Source organism: Tyto alba, unplaced genomic scaffold (assembly GCF_018691265.1).
Source record: "Tyto alba isolate M040663 unplaced genomic scaffold, T.alba_DEE_v4.0 Super-Scaffold_100000100052, whole genome shotgun sequence".
NCBI classification, from domain to species: domain Eukaryota; kingdom Metazoa; phylum Chordata; class Aves; order Strigiformes; family Tytonidae; genus Tyto; species Tyto alba.
The window spans coordinates 70,369-88,700 of NW_024881264.1; the positions used below are offsets into that span (position 1 = coordinate 70,369).

General features: G+C 46.8%; 1 pseudogene; it reads right to left on the reverse strand.

Annotated features, from left to right (window-relative positions):
* The window catches only part of LOC122154324, a 52,725-nt pseudogene that overhangs the window by 13,861 nt on the left and 20,532 nt on the right, over positions 1 to 18,332 (reverse strand).

Genomic DNA, 18,332 nt, shown 5'->3' on the forward strand with positions numbered 1-18,332 from the left:
TTAAGAACAGATCTGCATTTTACGTTTAAAGATCATCAGCGTGAAGACCAGAGAAACATTCCAGCAGACTCAAAACGCGTATGACGTAACTTATAATTTGGAAGTACGAGTTACCGAAGAAATTCAAAACCTATGGACCGTGGCCAAGTACAAGTTTTATCTACTTGGTTTTGCTTACCCTTACTCCCACACTCACAACTTCAAAGCTAACAGTCCAACTGGCAATACCTCTGCCCTGTCTATGCCCGTCTGCCTCATCTAGTCGCAAAAAGATAGGAAGCAAAATGAAAGCAACAGACCAAACATGCTTATAATCCAGAGCACTAGGGTGTAAGAGCAAACACTCAAATAAGCTGTGACTTTATTCCGAAATCCACAACCTTCATCACACAACAGCCAACTTCTCCCCCACAACGTTTCTTCACATTTTCTCCTGAGGCATTTCTTCGTGCTATAGAAAAACTCCCTAATACAACCGAGAACTACATTCGACCTCAAGTCACTTCTGTAGACACAGAGGCGGTAGGTGACATGGTCCTTCTTAACCTTTCCTTCTCCTATTCCCAGTTCACTTAGATTTAACAAATAAAACTATAAAAAGCAATGTCATTTTCCACAAATGTCATTTGCTTACTGATTATATGCTGATGTCAGCACACAGCATGCCCTTCCGTCTGAAACTCCGGGATTTCTCAAGGTGATAGGCAAACTAACACAGTGGAGCGGCAACCCAACTCCTATCTTCTGAAATTACCACAGTACAAATGCTTACTACTAGTAATCACACTGTAGCATTACAAACAAACAAGCAAAATGCCACCCGTGTTCTAGCAAGTCAAGCCAAATCACTTTACGGAAAGCTGGGTAATAAAGAAGTATTTACTTGTTGCAGATTCTGGGAGGATAAAACCAGAATGCACCTTGATGTTCAATTAACTTACGCTGATTCTTGTTTGCATTAAGACAATGAGACTAGGGGTCATCACATCATTTGAGCCCAGGGCTTATACAAGACAGAAAAAATTGGCAACATCACAACACTGTATCCCCTCCACACAAACACAATTTCAATAATCAGAGGTTCAAGGGCCACACACGGAAAGTTGATCTTTCAACAGTCTGTCAGATAACTTACTAAAGGCTCTTTTTTCTAACCTAAGGCAACAGAAAGAATCTGTTCTGCTCTGAAGTCACCGGCTTGCTTGTCTGAGACTCATGGGACTGGGTCTAAGTCATTTACAGCACAACTACAGACCTCTGAGATATGTTAAAGACAGTATTTCTGACAGAATAAACCATTCAGGAAATGTATGCTACAGAGACTTTAAAGACTGGGGGGGTTTCCCTTTTCACTCTGCCCCAAAAAGCATAGTTTTCAATGCCCTTTTTTGTGGAAGCGGAGAGTTAGGTAACTATGTGCTCTGCAGTAAAACCACAAAACTTACCTTACGATCAGTCAACTCCAAAGATAATGGTACCGTTAGGCCCAGGATCAAGGCTGCCTTGACTGGATACTCTGAAGCGACAGAATGCTAACGCAATACAGAAAAAAATACCTCCTGCAAAGAGACGCTCCAAAGCTTTTCCGGAAACAGGATCGTGCAGCACCTAACAACATAAAAGCTTCGTTTCTCCAATTAAAAAGCACGTACCCTTCCTGGAAGAGCCACGCCTTTAACCACTCTTGATATTCCAAGGTCGTACAGACAGAGAACGCTTCCCTCTGCTTCTTCCAAGCCAACCAGCAGCCCAGTTCTCTTCTGCCAGGAAAACTCCTTTACCACACGCACAGTGGGAGGCTGTTTATTTGCTCCCTGGAAACGGTACGCAGAGAGCCGCGCTCCTGTCACAGAGCTCACCACCTCGAGTTGAGGACCACACGCCTGCCACGCCAGGCCATGGCTCCCTGGAAGAGAAACGCAAGAGGACTTAAGCAAAGGTCCAGCAGAAGACTGAAAACTGCCGAGAAGTCACAGTCACCGCCCTTTCCTTCAGTAAAAGTACCGAGCAGAGGAAGACCAACCCGCCCGATTCCGGTCAAGTAGTTAAAGCCACCCGTTGAAATCCTCAAGGAATGTATCTGAAAATTAACACCTTTGTTATTTTGCATTTGTACTTGTCACTCCCGCACTGAAGAGTTCTGATTGTTTGGGATAAAGATTACGAGATATTGATCTCTAGTCTGTTTACCATATTCAGCTAGGTTTTGCTAGAATCTTCTAAATACATAGGGGAATACAAGTCCTAAAGCCTACTTTGAGTAGAGCAAATCTAAACCAATTCGTTTCTAGTGTATTCATTTTACTTGCCACATGCCTACTTTGGGCAGGGATTTAGACTTCAGCAAGAATTTATCTTAAAATGGGCACCACATGAGTAAATTCAAACTGTTACACGTGCTGAGCACAGGAAGAATTTAACACGTGCTGTTTCACTGAACTTCCTCAAACTCAAAGCAAGGAGTAACTCAACTCAACCACTGCACTTCCAGTCAGGCAGGTGGACTCTAGCTGGTCTAAACAGAAGCCCAGGCATCCGGGCAGGCACCCAGCTCTACTTTCAGATCACCTAGAAAGTCAATGACCTAATCTGCTCAGCCACTTTCAGCAACTCTCACTGGGTACTCATCTGCGTCCTGTCAGATTCTTGGGAAATACGGATGCAGCGCTCAACAGCCTTCTCCCCCTCCTTCTGTTTTTATTCACACTAGAAAAGTAAAACCAGGGGGGTTTGCCTCTGTAACATTTCGGCATGTGACGGTCACAGAGATTGAGCTGGTACAAATCAATACGGCCCCAAACAACACTATTACTTTTTGGAAAACTGCCTCTTACTGAATTAGAATTTGAGGAGGGCCACCGACCCAGCAACGCTTACGGAAATTGTTCTGATGGCACAAGATGGGTGCAGGCTGCTGTAGTTTCAAAGCTGAGCTACACTAACGTTTTAATATGAACACGTTTAATAGTTAAAACATCCTTTCTGTTCTCGGCAAACCCGACGCATCTTAACAGCACCAACCTGACACAGTTGCTACGGTGCCCCGGTGCTTCAGGTAACCTCCAGGCAATAACATCTTTGCACCAAGACCAAATTTAAAGGAAAATGCTCACCTCCAGAAAACTTCCCGCTCAGCACAGAATCTAGGGTTGTCTCATCTTCCCCAAGTGCCTGAACAGTCACCTCGGGAAACTGCAGCAGACTGCTCGTTACCCGAGCCATCAGGTCTCGCACTCTTCACTGTAAAGAAAAAAAAAAAAAAAAAATGACCCACGTCAGCCCTAACTATTTTTGAGATTGACACAAGTTCCATCGGGATGCAGCGAATCATCTCCTGTACATCACCTGTAGTTCTTTCCCTTAAAAAAGCGGCACTCGGGGACAGTTTTCAATCTCACAGCAGAGCAAAGCGAGAATCCTTTCCCTTCTCTGATGCCTGTGGGATCACAAACAAAAAGTGACACAGACGTATGGACAAGATAAATAACAGGAAAAAACCCAATACCCTGAGTTCACGTCTGCTCACATAGGCTAATAAGATGCGAGCTGAGAAAAATCGTATTTCACATTGCAAGCAATACAGACTTCCACAGTTCATCATTCAGAAAGTAGTTTCCCATACACTTACGATGGAAACAGAATACAGCACTTTAAAACACTGATATTTTCCTGTTCTGAGATCCTCGTATTCCTTATTCCAGTCCCTTCCTTCCTACTGCCTGCCCTCATCACATCCCTGCAGTCTACTACAGAAATTTCTAGGCCCTTCAGACGGTGTCCACACTTCTACAGGTGCTCCACAAGGAGTTCGTATTTCACTATGTCAAAACAGAGGTGCTGGTGGCAAAACTTGAGAGCTGAACTGATTTACAGGGTTAAATAGGTGGCTAAACAAGAGATATTCCATACACATGGGAATGCAAACTACTTCAAGTTACTACGTTCTGCAAGTTCTCTGCGCTATTGAAAATGGCACCGTAAGAAAGTTCATGCTCTGAAGCCTGTGCACTGGAATCCACTACATGTCCAGTCACAAGCACTTGGGTTGAGAATATGTCCAGTATCTTCTGCCAGCGCAAAACCAAGCAGTGTGGGAAAGGCAGGAAGTGTAAGTCAGGGGCCTGCACTAAGCACAAGTCAACACGTTGAAAAAAGCGTTGCCAATGGCAAAGCCAGTATTGCAGGACGCTGCTGCAGCCAGCCAGCCTGACCACTCTGCCAGCATTCACAGCTAGCACAGATCAAGTTCCAACTGGGACAACTTCTTTGCAGCAGTTTTGCTGCATTTGCTTTTTGGTGCTTGTCAGCGTTTCAAAGTAAACAGCGGGACAGCCTTTTGCACTGCATCCGGGGGCTCCAGAGAGTCAAAAGCCCTCACCTCCCTCCACCCGCTGGCAAAGCTCCGCCTTACGCAGCCCAGGACACCAAGAGCCTTCTCTGCACGGGGGCCACTTCTGCCTCACGGTCAGCTTGGTGCCCAGCAGGCTCCCAGGGTCTCTCTGCCAAGCCTCTTTCCAGCTGGGCAGCCCCCAACACATGCTGGTGCATGGGGTTGTTCCTCCCCAGGTGCAGGACTTGGCCTTTCCCCTTGTTGAACTGCCTGAGGTTCCCGTCAGCCCATTTCTCCAGCCTGTCAAAGTCCCTCCGCGTGGCAGCGTGACCCACCGGGGTATCACCTCTCCACTCAGACCAAAACAGGAGTTTTACTCTAAAAGGCCACGAGCATATCGGAGACCGTCTGCCTCGGAATTCTACAATCAGGCTTATCTCACTCAAGCGCAGCCTACAGATTCTCCTGCAGAGTCTGTGCGGCTGCTCCATAAGCACGAATCTACAGCAGCAGGTGAGAAGAAGAAAGAGTTTCAGCTCTCTAGCCCAACAACCCCCAGCAGAGAAGATCCCGGAGCTGATGCAGCCCACAGCTTTGACTTCCCTTTAAATGAAAAAACAAGCCAAACCACCCCAGAACTTGACGCTAGAGCCAGTTTACCCAGCTACCTCCTGTGGCTATTCCCTGACAAAACTCCGCTGTCATCCAAGGGGTGCAGTCCCTGCCTAACGCGGCAGAGTTTGCAAAAGCTCCCGACGTCAGTTCTGAAATGATGCTCTTTTTCACACCGCTTGGTGTACCTGGACAGACGGACGTAGGTGCTGAGTGCCTCAGCACAGAACACACACGCAGCCTTCCTGGCAGAGGGAGACCGTAGTCAGCAGGACACCTCCAGCGCGCCACCCCCCAGTGACATCTCACCGCTTGCCCCTCGCATCACAGATTCCAGAATCACAGCATCACACTGAAGACAAAGGCCTTCCAGAATCTCTGGAGGTCACCCGGCCCAGCCCCCCTGCTCAAGCAGGGTCCCCCAGGGCAGGCTGCCCAGCACCCTGGCCAGACAGCTGTTCAATCCCGAATGCTGAAACATACTTTTACAAACAGCAACCTGACAAGCTGAACTGCGGGGACATCTGCAACATGGGCAACAGGCCTGGGTTTTTGGTGACTCTCTCCTACAGATTTAAGTATGTTCTCCCCACGCGAGGGAAACAACGCCACACCAGCAAAGCCTAACTTTTTTTTACCACGCACTCTAATCAAAAGAAGCCTATGCACAATAACCTCCCTAGCAAAGTATATGCCCATGAGAAACTATCACCTAATTAATTAAACAGCTGTGTAGTTTGTGGCAAGATGCAGCTCATTTTAAGTTAAAAACTGAACGGAACTTGGAAGCGTGTCTCCTCTGTTTCCCCACTGGGGGGAAAGGATGGCTATCATATACATATATATATATAAAATACATATCTATAAAACATATATAAGCACATATCATAAACATACATATAACAGATACCCTTTGGGCTTTGAAACTGAGAGAAAATGAGCTCCTAACAAAAATTCAGCGTAAATTTCATTTCACTCTACTCAGAGCAGTCCCCTCATCTGTTTCCACCTCAACTAGCCACCCACTCATACAGAGTTCAGAAAAAAGATGAATGGCCTCTTGCAGGATTTTTGATTTTGCACGGTTACATTCCTTACAATACCTAAAGCCGTCCTCACGGTCTGTCTTCTCTGGTTTGCAAAACAGCAATAAATACGCCCTGTTTTGGGTATAATCGTAGCGCACCCACCTTTAAATTTCTTTGTCAGCTTTGTGAGAGGAGGAGAGAAAAGGAAGGACTCCTTTTCCTCAACAGGCCGTTTCTGATGCATGGCAGTTCTGCAGGATCTGGTTCTTGAAACAGGATCTGTTGAAGTTCTTGATCCTTCATCACGTCCTGACAGGTTTATGTCTTCAAGCAGCAAAGGACTGCCATCAGGTCCTCGGCAGAAGGCCTCCTCCCCTGTGCTCTCCTTCAATAACGATCGTCTCTTTCTGCCCCGACGGGCTCTCCTTACTGGACTCTGAAACAGAAAAGGCCCAAACAACAGGCCTCAAACCAAAGTTGACTTCTGAGTGCATTCCCCCACCAGCAATCAGCATCTTAGCAGCAGAATGAAGCAACCAGCATCTTATCAGCATGAAAATGCAACCCTGGGAACAATCCCTGGGAACTGTAAGTAAACAATAGGAAGTAACTATAAATCCCAAATGTAAAGAAAAACAGAAACTCCTCAGACGTGCCCGGATCCTGGCCAGATCCGGACACGCCTGAGTGAGGCATGTCAATCTACCAGGTATCTCCTGTGCATTTCGTTTAGACTTGTTTGTTAAACTGTATAAAAGCCAGACCCTCTCACAGCACAGACGGAGACCTCACCTACGAGTGGACACACTGCGTAGGACTTCCCAATTTCTGGGAAAGGCTCTCTGATCCTTCGCTGTGACGGGGCTCCCCAGCTGATGCACGGGTCGGGGTGATGGTAAAGTATGAGGGCAATTGGTGATGGATCTTTCTTAATCACTATAGCCAGCTTTATGTAGTAACGACTAGGTGCATTACCTTGCTTATTCTTTCTGCTGCTTTAAACAGTAATGTCTAGGTGCATTACCTTGCTTATTCTTTCTGCTGCTTTAAGGTAAAATAAGCCTATTTCTTTAGCTTGGTGTCTGTGTCCTTTGTGTTAACCCCGTCAATTGGCAAACCAGACTCCCGGGTGTGGCTGATTCCTCATTTGCCTGTGGAAGTTCTTGCTCACGAGTATCCGTTTTTTCTCGCTTGGCATGTGGAACTCTTCTTCTGCCCCTAGGAGAACCAAGGATTTCCACTCTCCCACCTGCACGTATGCCTTCCTGAGTACAGGCAGATTCTTTGCCTGCCAAGAAAATTTGTGCCCCCTTCCTCGCGCGTCTTCTAGGAGTGACAGGAAGTTTAAAATCCTGCCCGAGGAAGCGATGATTTAGACAGATCAAGGGCAGAATTTTCCAAAACTTCTGATGAACTCATCTTCCTCCTTCTGCCTCTTTTAGTTGGCACAGGTAAGAGGAGTTGGTCACTAGGCAGCCCCTCCTGATCCTTGACAATACTGCCAGTAAATTGTCAATCAATGAGTTTCGGTTTCTTGCACTTCTGCTGGGACTGACTGCCTGTTTAATCTTCTGATCGGTGGCACTCTGGCCAGCTTCTTGACCTCCTGCTGAACTTTTTCTTCCTCTAGTCCTTTTGGAAGGAGCAGAAGCAATAACGCTACCTTCAGCAGGAGAACTTTCCTCGCTAGCCTCTTGCGAGACTTCAGAAGCAGCTTCCTCTGCTCTCCTTAATCCTCCTCTTGGAGTAACAGCTATGGGCAGCCTGCTGACGGACAACGCTTGTCCATCAGAATGGCTGCTTTCTACTTTTTCTGAATTAGTCAGTTTAGGCTTCCTACCTCTCCTAGGAGGAACAGGCATCACAGGTATTTGCTCATCTCGAGTATTTCCTCCCGTTTCAAGTCTACAAGTCTCAGGTGCTCCTTTTGTTCGCTTGGTACCTCTCCCAGGAGACATTCAAACAGAACCGGTCTGTCTGTCTGCAGCAGTTGATGAGTGCCTTCCGAGGGAATGCCTGGACTTCCACTCAGTTGTCCCCTTGTGTGTGTTCTAGCAGTGATGCCATACTCTACTTGATGCCTCCTGGTTTCATCTTCCACTCCCGTCACAGGTGATTAAGGGAGCCTTTGCCTTCTGGAATCTAGTGACCTTTGTCCTGGTTCGGGCTGGAATTGAGTTCATGTTCCTTTTCGGGAGCGAGAAGAATGCTGCCAGCACACTGAGCTTTCAAGGACTCTCCAAATCCCTATGTCCTGCCTTTGCGCAGGCACAAAAGAAGCAGGGATGGGACACGGCTGAAGCACCGGGCCCGGACTGGCCAACGGGCTATTCCACGTCATGTAACATCACGCTCGCTATGTAAAGGAGGGGTGGGCGGGAAGGGGCTCTCTCTCGCTTCCGGGATTGCAATCGCGGGGTCTTAGTATTTCGGGATCACTAGCCGGGAAGGGGCTGGGTGTCGGTCAGCGGGTGGTGAGCAACTGCACGGTGCATTGCCCGTTTCTAATTTCTATTACTGTCACCGTTTTATTTTATTACCATTAGTAAACTGTTTCTATCTCAACCTGCAAGTCTCCCTTTGCCCCTCCAATTCCCTCCCCCGTTCCCAGGTGGGGGAGGGAGGCCGAGCGGCTGCGTGGTTGTTAACCGCTTCTTAAACCCTGAAAAGATGTATTTAGCACGTCAGTATGATGTGAACAGAGAGCTGCTCGTCTAGTGGAATGGAAGACAAGTTCAGCTTTACCGATTCGTTCCTATGTTACTGAAAAAAGAACATGTCCCAGCACTCACTGAGTCTCAAGGTTAACTTGTTCTAAGAGCCTTGAAGTGACAGGGCAAACTTTCGGGTTTGATTTCAGAAGTGATCAGTAAAACAGAAAAAGATACGTGAGGAGAAGGCTGTTAAGCAGTTTCACAAAACAGTTTCCCAGGTTTTTGAAGCTCTGAAAATGACTCTGAGATATAAAGAGCTCTCGGTGTCCCTCAGCTGCATCACATTCACCATCGTCACTAGCTGGCAATTCACGTTCAATCTGTTGCTCTGAAGCAGCACAGCTGTGTTGAAGATTGCCTGGTGGATGGAGCTCACTACACGGCGATGTTTCAGGAGCTGCTTCTGAGGTTTCTGCCGTACCCACACTATCTTCAATAACCTGAAGGTAAAAAATGTCTGTTAATGCATTCTTAATTACCAGACAGACTAACTTCAAGCTGAGCTTGGTGAAACTGAGGACAGTGAAATGCTGCTTTTCCTTTCAGACCACCACCACGTTTAAAGTGGGAAACATACAATCTACTCCCTGCTACAGATAACAGTTCATGCGTTTAAGGGACAGAGAACAGACTATTCCATTTATGCAATGACACGCTCCATTTCTGCTCTTTCTGTTCCTGGATAACGATTTGCCACCACCCGTGAACAACGTGAGCAGTTTTACAACACAAGCTGCACACACGACCGGCAGCAATCGTCACGCTGCAGAACTTTCTGGACTGACCACAAATCCACAGGTCGTACAGACAGAGAACGCTTCCCTCTGCTTCTTCCAAGCCAACCAGCAGCCCAGTTCTCTTCTGCCAGGAAAACTCCTTTACCACACGCACAGTGGGAGGCTGTTTATTTGCTCCCTGGAAACGGTACGCAGGGAGCCGCGCTCCTGTCACAGAGCTCACCGCCTCGAGTTGAGGACCACACGCCTGCCACGCCAGGCCATGGCTCCCTGGAAGAGAAACGCAAGAGGACTTAAGCAAAGGTCCAGCAGAAGACTGAAAACTGCCGAGAAGTCACAGTCACCGCCCTTTCCTTCAGTAAAAGTACCGAGCAGAGGAAGACCAACCCGCCCGATTCCGGTCAAGTAGTTAAAGCCACCCGTTGAAATCCTCAAGGAATGTATCTGAAAATTAACACCTTTGTTATTTTGCATTTGTACTTGTCAGTCCCTTCTCTCGGCCCTTCCTCACTTGGCAGGCTTCCCAGTCCTTTGATCATCTTTGTGGCCCTTTTCTGGACCCTCTCCAGCCTGCCCACATCTTTTTAGTACAGCGGGGACTAAACTGCTGGCAGACTCGAGGGTGGGCTAGCCAGTGAGCAGGAGGAAAACCCGTCTCTGGGAAGACCGGGTGTCTCAGCCAGCGGTGAGGGAGGGAGCCCAGGGTGGGGGCACAGAAGATAGCTGGGCTTGAGGCCATGCTGACCTTCTGGGGCTCTGTAAACGAAGGGCGTGCGTGGGAACCCCCGGAGTGACAGCACGCCCGCGGTGTCACTCGCGAGCTTGAATCGCAACAAGCCGCAGAGGAGGCCTCAATCTGCTGACTTCAAAACAAAATCTGGTCAGTCAGTAGCAGCAAGGCTATGGTTCAAAATCAAACGTAAAAATAAAGAGCCACGACATGCTTTTTTATCTCTGTCCAAGAACTGTGCGTAATAGGAGTAACTCGACTGCCGGGCTGGGCGAGCCGAGGACTCAGGCCAAGGAGGAAGAACGTAGCCGACTCAGTATGAGTGATAAAGTGTGCTTCAGTTTATTGATTTTCATTACAGCCTTTTATAATCCTTCTACTAATTATGCCTATTAGTCACTAGCTGATTGGCTTAAGCTCTAAGGGTCGTATTCTCACGGTCCACCTACTTGCAGTTAGCTTACAGCACAAGTTTCTCATAACACTAAGTTTCTCATGCTACTATTTCTGATTCCTGTTTACTTGTTTTCGATACACAACAGTACCGTAACACAATGTTTCTCAGACCACCGTTATCATAACACTAGGTTTCTTAGACCACTATTCCTAATTCCTCTCAACCTGTTTTCGACACACCACGGTACACAAGGCTGAAGTGTCCTTGACATTCCTCAGGTATCAGCAGCTGCGAGCAGCTGCAAGCAAACCCTAGTGAGGCCCAGCATCAGCAGCTAGAGCAGGCTCTGATCATACAATTGCTCGGTGGGCTCAGGACCCTTGTCTCTGAGCCATTCTCCAACACTCGACTACAGATAGGGATTTCATTTCCACATTGGTACGGCAAGCGAGATGGGAAGGAATGAGTTTCCACAGAAACACGTTCACAAACGGCATCCCTGCGTCGTTCCTGCTGGCACACAGCGGGGGAGGCTGGTTTGGGAGGACAAAGCACTTTCTGAAGGGGAAGGAACACAGGAGTAAATCGCAAGCAGCCCTCAGTAACCAGGGCAGTACTCTCACAGACAGACGGCCCTGCTGCACGGGCGTGAAGCTTTCTGCTTCCAGCAGTGCTCGAATCCGCTGGACAACCAGCGCAGGATGCTGATGGAGTGGGAGCATCCAGCAGCTACAAAAGCTGTACTGCATGGCTGAAAACTTGGCTCCTGCTGTAGCGGAGAGGCGCAGCACTGTAAAGCTTCTGTACCCTATGAAGCTGTACAGAAGGCGGCATTAATTTGCCTTACCGAGGTGCTGGGAAGACTTTCTCATGCATACCCATCTGTAAATCCAGCTGTACTACCTCAACTTTGTTTCCCACAGTATTTTAGAGGATCCACTCTGTCTTGTACCGGAAGCTGCTCCAGAGTCACGGTTCCCATTTTTCCGATTTGAGAGTAACCCAGCCTTTTAAAGTACCGCCTGGAAAGGTCTTGGAAAGAAGTGACACTTTGCGCTAATCCCACCTGGCACTGCTTGTACTTTTCCCAATGCTGGGTGGCTTTGAAGAGCTCTTTGCACACAACGGGCACCGGGCCTCTGTTTGCAGCGCAGCCGATCGTCCAACAGCTCTTCCCGAGCCGGCCTGCCCGTACGCCAGCAGAGCAGCGTTATAACCTTGCCAGGCGTTCTCCAGCGCTCCTTGGGCCAGATCACACAACACCTCGCTCTAAACAACGATCGAGTGCATCCTCTTCACAGATGAGCAAGCAAACGCATACACAAGCACTGCTGCCCGGGACGCGTGCCCCCACTAACAGGTTGAATCAAGATTTGCAAACGTGCTTGAAAGTAATACCGAGTTCCGGGATGACGGGAGCGTAGGCAAAAGCTAGGTAAGGCTTCCAACCAGTAAACCGACCCGTGCCAGTCACCTGCAGTACGCTTACATGAACGTTAATAATGGGAGATAAACTAAATGAGCAGTCTACGACCGTGTATTAGCTACAACTGCTTGTAGTTGGTTCTTTGAGTAAAATCTTACCTGGCCTGCATAGCTGTTGGATCCGGCTGAGACGAGCATACCGTTCTCGCCCTTTCGGAAGCCACTACGAGATCACTAGGCTAGATGAAACGTAAAGGCCTTCCAGCGCCCTGGATTCTGAGGGCCACATATGCTTGTGCTGTTGGTGCTCACAGAAATCACACACTACTTCCCTGCACCCTTCTCTGTGTACTGAAAATACGGTTGTAGCACCAAAAGGCAAGCGATCGGTCACGCAGCGATAGCTCCTGCTTTTGTCTGCATTTAAGCCAAGTTGAACAGCAAGGCACACCACAGCAAGGACTGCTGTGGGATAAGCCTGCTCTTAAACTATGCCAGGGGATACACAGCCAAGGAGTAAGCGACCTGAACCAACGGACACGTCGGTAACTGTAACTTGCATTTTTCCCTCTCCCTCGCATACTGGTCATCCACACGGCAGAGGGCTTTGAAAAACACATTTTATTTTAGGAACGGCTTGAATTCAACAGGAACCACAGAACATTTATCTCCAAGCACATCCAAGAGACTCGTTACCTGGACTACTTTGCCGAGAAAAAAAAAAGCATTCCTGGATTGGAAACCTGCAAGTTTTGCACAGAAGACAAAAGTACCAACAAAATAAGAAAAAACTGCTACCTTCTTACTTGAGAGTCTACAATTTCATAGTATTTTCAGATTGGCCTAGACTAAGAGGTGAAAAGCACTGCCTATCAACTCATGAGAAAACACGGGCTGGCTGCTGCCTGTAGCTTGTTTTTTCGCCACCAGAAATCAACAGCTAAGCTATTTGCGATTCGGCACATGGGAACAGATGAAAAACCGCCAGGTGATTTTGCATCGTGATACTCCAAAGTAGTTTGGTCTGAACGGGCAGAGATGTTGCTGTTTTCTTTGCTGACATCCATTTTCTCCAAACCATCTCCAGGTATGCTTTTTGAAAACGCTTCCACTTCAGCACGATCCTCCTCAGGATTGCTCAGAGTAAACAGAGTTGCCTTATCTCTAGTCTCAGACGATGCATCCTCCGCCATTCCATGATGATGCTCCCATGAATCCCCAGGCAGTGCTATATCATCGTTGGTTACCTTTATTAAAATACAAAAAAAAAAGCCAACAAAACCTCACAGTCAATAACATGCAGGTGGTTTTTGTAAAGGGAAGACAAAAAACCCCCCCAACATATACTGATATTTGTGTCCCTAGTGTCCCAAAAACCACACTGCAACTCTGCCTCAGGGAGAGGACGAGGTACGGCTGGTGGCTCTGCAACTCTAGCACTAGAACAAACAGGGAAAGGTAACTGACTTTCACTCCCCTGAAGTCCAAACATACCGGAATTCAGGTTTATTTGACCATCGCCCCTGAAGGAAAATCATCTGACAACCACCAGCCTCTTTTCCGCTCGTTACAATTCCGCCCGATGTTAAGAAGGAAAGGCAGAAACGAAGCAGACACTGGGCAGGAAGCGGTCAAAGATCCCTGTTTGGCCACATAACCAAGTGTCTCAAAAGCAGTACACCGAGAGCTTGGTGGCAACCACAGTTCTAGTTTCAGCTGTCAAATTCTTGAAAACACATTTACCATCGTGTCAGTATAGGTCTTGGCCTAAATAAGATTATCATAGCCGAAAAAGTCTCTCTCCAAATATTACTTTGGATGAACTGATTACAAAAAAGCCAATCAAAGTTTATTCAGGTACACCTTCCTTCCAGAATACTAACATAATCCAAATGGATTTTTTGCTATTCCTCTCCACACACGTAGCTCAAAACTGAACTTTGTGAAAAGGCTGCTTACCTATCATATCGTGAGGAAAAGGTTTTCTGCTCATTTCCTGCCCATGCTGCTCCAATTCTGGATAACACATTACTCATGAAAGTTGCTATGATATCCAGATATCCTGAATTGGCTGGTTTTGTTGATCTTGATACTGGCTTTGGTCTCGCAACTGTAAAGCACAAGGGAAAACCTATCAGCCTTGTGTTATCAAAGTGAGCGTTTCTTGACCGCTGTATTCCCCGCGCTAAAAATTACCTCCTCTTAAGGCCGACAAAGGCAAATGGTAAGGCCTGGCTCTCTCTGCAGCCAGCTGCCTTTGAACTCTAGGAAGGATCTTCCGATATGGGCGTAATTCAGACTTTCTGGCACATGCCCCCTCTCTGAAGCGAGGATGGAGATCATTCCGATGAATAAAAAGCGTAAAGCAGTTAACTAATTACAGCGAGTGCACTGCACAGAACAGCAGCAAGTTCTACCCATCAGCACACGCCAACTTCACCCGGTAATTTTAGCAAAGTGGAAGGCAGACTAGATCAGTAACAGAACCGACAACTGTCAGTTAAAACAGTTCTGGCACTCAGCAGAACCTTATTCCGATACGCCTCTTGTTACCTTTGAGGAACCCCTTACAACAGGCAGTAAGAGGTGTAACAAAACCAGATCCTGACAACTTGTTTGTACCCTGCGGAGAGCTCCGACATGTAGACACGAGCACACGGCCCTGTTCTGCCCCTGGTCTTGGCACGGTCCTTCCGCAACTGCCTAACGAGCTGGGTCAGGGAATCCAACCGACGGGACCAAAGGCCGAGTAGAAGGGGGCAACTAGCAGGTGGACCAACTTCGTTTGACAGCAGTATGAATGCTACGCCCGGTGCGAGGCAAGAAGCAAACCCCAGAACTTTGGGGCTAGAGAACAGGCGACAGACCAGCTCTCTTCATCCCGAGTCTGTTTTTACCGTAAGTTAAGCAAACTCAGCCTCGCAGAAAGAGAGATCAAAAGTAAATGCAGCTCATGACTTCTGCTGCTTTCAGATGCACAAACCTTAACAAGCCCAAACAATGGCTCGAGCTGTATTCCTCACCTTCCTGCCATACCACCGCTTGAAAAGGCATCGCGGGAAGCTGAGCTAGCAATTTGGAACAACCACAGCTCCTAACAACGCTTGAGCGAAACCGCCAAGGACACCGACATGCATTTTGAATATCTGCCTGCCGACGGGTGATGTTACAGAAGGTCTAGCGGAACCTTTTTGGACCAAATTCAAGCCTGCCATTCTTGATCGCAGGTCCAGGTCTCAATATAAGGAGTTCTGGCAAACTGTCCAAAATTCTAAACCAAATAACAGACTAGAAAGCCTTTGACTGTAAAATCCACTAACTACAGCCCAGCTTACCCCAACAGTCCATTTCTCATCTGAGTTCCCTTCCTTGAAAGACACTCTGTGTTTGTTTGCTCTGGGAGGAGGAGTAACTGATTCTCCTGGAAACGCAGAGGGAGTTGCCTGGGGTGTGCTGCGAACGCTGGATCTGAGGATAGACCGAGGAGTAAAGCCGGGAAAACCAGAAGCAGATGTGGCCAAAACTTCAGCTTTCTATGAAAAGAAAGAAAAATATTTAATTGAAAACCAATTCGTACCTTCAAAACGGAAGACTCCACTTCTCCAAAGCATTAGTTTCAATTACAGACTGAGGTTGCAGAGGCAGGGAGGACAAAGTTAACCTCTGCACTGCTCTTTCTCCAAAGGTATGAAAATCTTAACGATAAAACCCCCCAGGATCTTGTGGATTTTTGGTTTTCTTTTGGTATGTTGGTTGGTTGGTTGGTTGGTTGGTTGGTTGGTTGGTTTTTCCCACCAACACCAACTAAAATGTGATTTTTCAAATTAATTTCCTGAGGAAACAAGGATATGGCGTCTTGATTTCTGCATTGTTCTCTCCCTTCCCAGTAATTTTTGCAATTCCTACTCTGCTCTCTAAAAGGCGTACCACTTCAAATGTTACCCCAGCTACTGCCACTGAACACACTGCCATGCAAAATGGCAATCAGCAAAGCAACAGCGAGAGCTTATTGCTTCACTGATGAATCCATCCGCGCGCTACACCAAATTAAGGGGCTGCTGTACAAATACCTACACATCTTCACCTAGAAGCATCCAGGTCTTCTTACCTCGGCTCGGAAGAAGAATTTACAGTATGGAAAGGGTTTGAAAGGGGGAGAAGGAAACTAGCTCAATGAGAGGGACAATATTCAATGAGAAGAAAAAGGCTGTCATTCAGAGAGATCACAACTACTTTGTTCAGGCAGGCAAAGGCAAAGAGACCCGCACCAAGAAGACAGGTCAAATGTTGTTACTTCCTTACAGGAGAAGAGTTTGAAGGCACTGAATGGACACACAGTTTAGCGCAAACAATTAACCAGTACAATTGCTGCCAAAAGCCATCACTGAGTTGGACAGAGACTGACATCCCTTAACGGACATCACTTAGCTGTCACTCACTTCACCGGATTAAGAAACTGAAGCATGCACGTTCTTGCTGGTGGCTATGCAAGTCAAACTGTGCAGAGCTGCTGAGCGCTTGCATAACGAGATGGTTAAGCCACAAACTGCATCTTTAAGGGTCTAAGCATATTGAAAAGCCCAATTTTAACTTCCTTTGTTCTGCACAGTTCATGAAGTTATGGGACAACGTGCCTACTGCAATTAGCTTAGAACTAAACTTGCCCTCTTCAAGGCTTTTCCCAACTTCCTGCTTCCAAAAGGACTGTATGTACAACCACCCCACATGCTCTGAAAATTTGACACAGTTTGAATCCAGCAGTGTTTGTGTCAAACATTTTGGTGGTTTCATTTTAAACAAAGTTTACAGGCCATTTGTTTGGTCGGTTCTTACTGTTTTTCCAAATACAAACCTTAACCACAAGAGGAGTCTGTAGCAAATTGAACTCTGGTGCTCTTGAAGAATTCTTTTGTAACAATGGTGACTGCCAGCTACCACCCTGTGCTGCAGAACATGAAGGGACAGGACGATCCACCAAACCCAGCAACCTGTTAAGATACCCAATTTAAAATATGAACATAAATAAACTAAGGAAGAAAATCACGCGGCGTTCAAGAAATCTTGAGATGAGATGTAAGAAAGACATTCAAGGAACGAGAAATAGAGGTGAGCCCTCACTGTTGGGGGGATGTATCAGGTCCACGCACAAGTTACCGCCTTTTCCTTTTTTCTTAGTTACTTCTGTACATTTCAAGCTTGATTTCCTAAATCACTGCCTCTTAGGGAAGAGAAATCCCATTTTAAGTTGACCAAGGGATGTAATTCTCACGTCAAAGAGAAATTCACCTGCATTTCAATGCTGGGACCACTTCAAATTCTCCACCGAGTTGTGTCCTTAAATTGCCCTTTTCTTTACCAGATACAAAACTAAATGCAAACAGAGCACTTTGCAAACACAGAAAGTATATACACACGCACACACACACATACATATACACAGACATAAGAAAAGCAACACCATTTTGAAATATTCACTCTCTAGATCTACTATACCTGGAAGATTTTTGTGAAAATCTTGTGACCAGTGTCCCAACAACCGCACTGCGCAACTCTGCCTCAGGGAGAGGACGAGGTACGGCTGGTGGCTCTGCAACTCTAGCACTAGAACAAACAGGGAAAGGTAACTGACTTTCACTCCCCTGAAGTCCAAACATACCAGAATTCAGGTTTATTTGACCATCGCCCCTGAAGGAAAATCATCTGACAACCACCAGCCTCTTTTCCGCTCGTTACAATTCCGCCCGATGTTAAGAAGGAAAGGCAGAAACGAAGCAGACACTGGGCAGGAAGCAGTCAAAGATCCCTGTTTGGCCACATAACCAAGTGTCTCAAAAGCAGTACACCGAGAGCTTGGTGGCAACCACAGTTCTAGTTTCAGCTGTCTTAAATTCTTGAAAACACATTTACCATCGTGTCAGTATAGGTCTTGGCCTAAATAAGATTATCATAGCTGAAAAACTCTCTCTCCAAATATTACTTTGGATGAACTGATTACAAAAAAGCCAATCAAAGTTTATTCAGGTACACCTTCCTTCCAGAATACTAACATAATCCAAATGGATTTTTCGCTATTCCTCTCCACACACGTAGCTCAAAACTGAACTTTGTGAAAAGGCTGCTTACCTATCATATCGTGAGGAAATGGTTTTCTGCTCATTTCCTGCCCATGCTGCTCCAATTCTGGATAACACATTACTCATGAAAGTTGCTATGATATCCAGATATCCTGAATTGGCTGGTTTTCTTGCTCTTGATACTGGCTTTGGTCTCGCAACTGTAAAGCACAAGGGAAAACCTATCAGCCTTGTGTTATCAAAGTGAGCGTTTCTTGACCGCTGTATTCCCCGCGCTAAAAATTA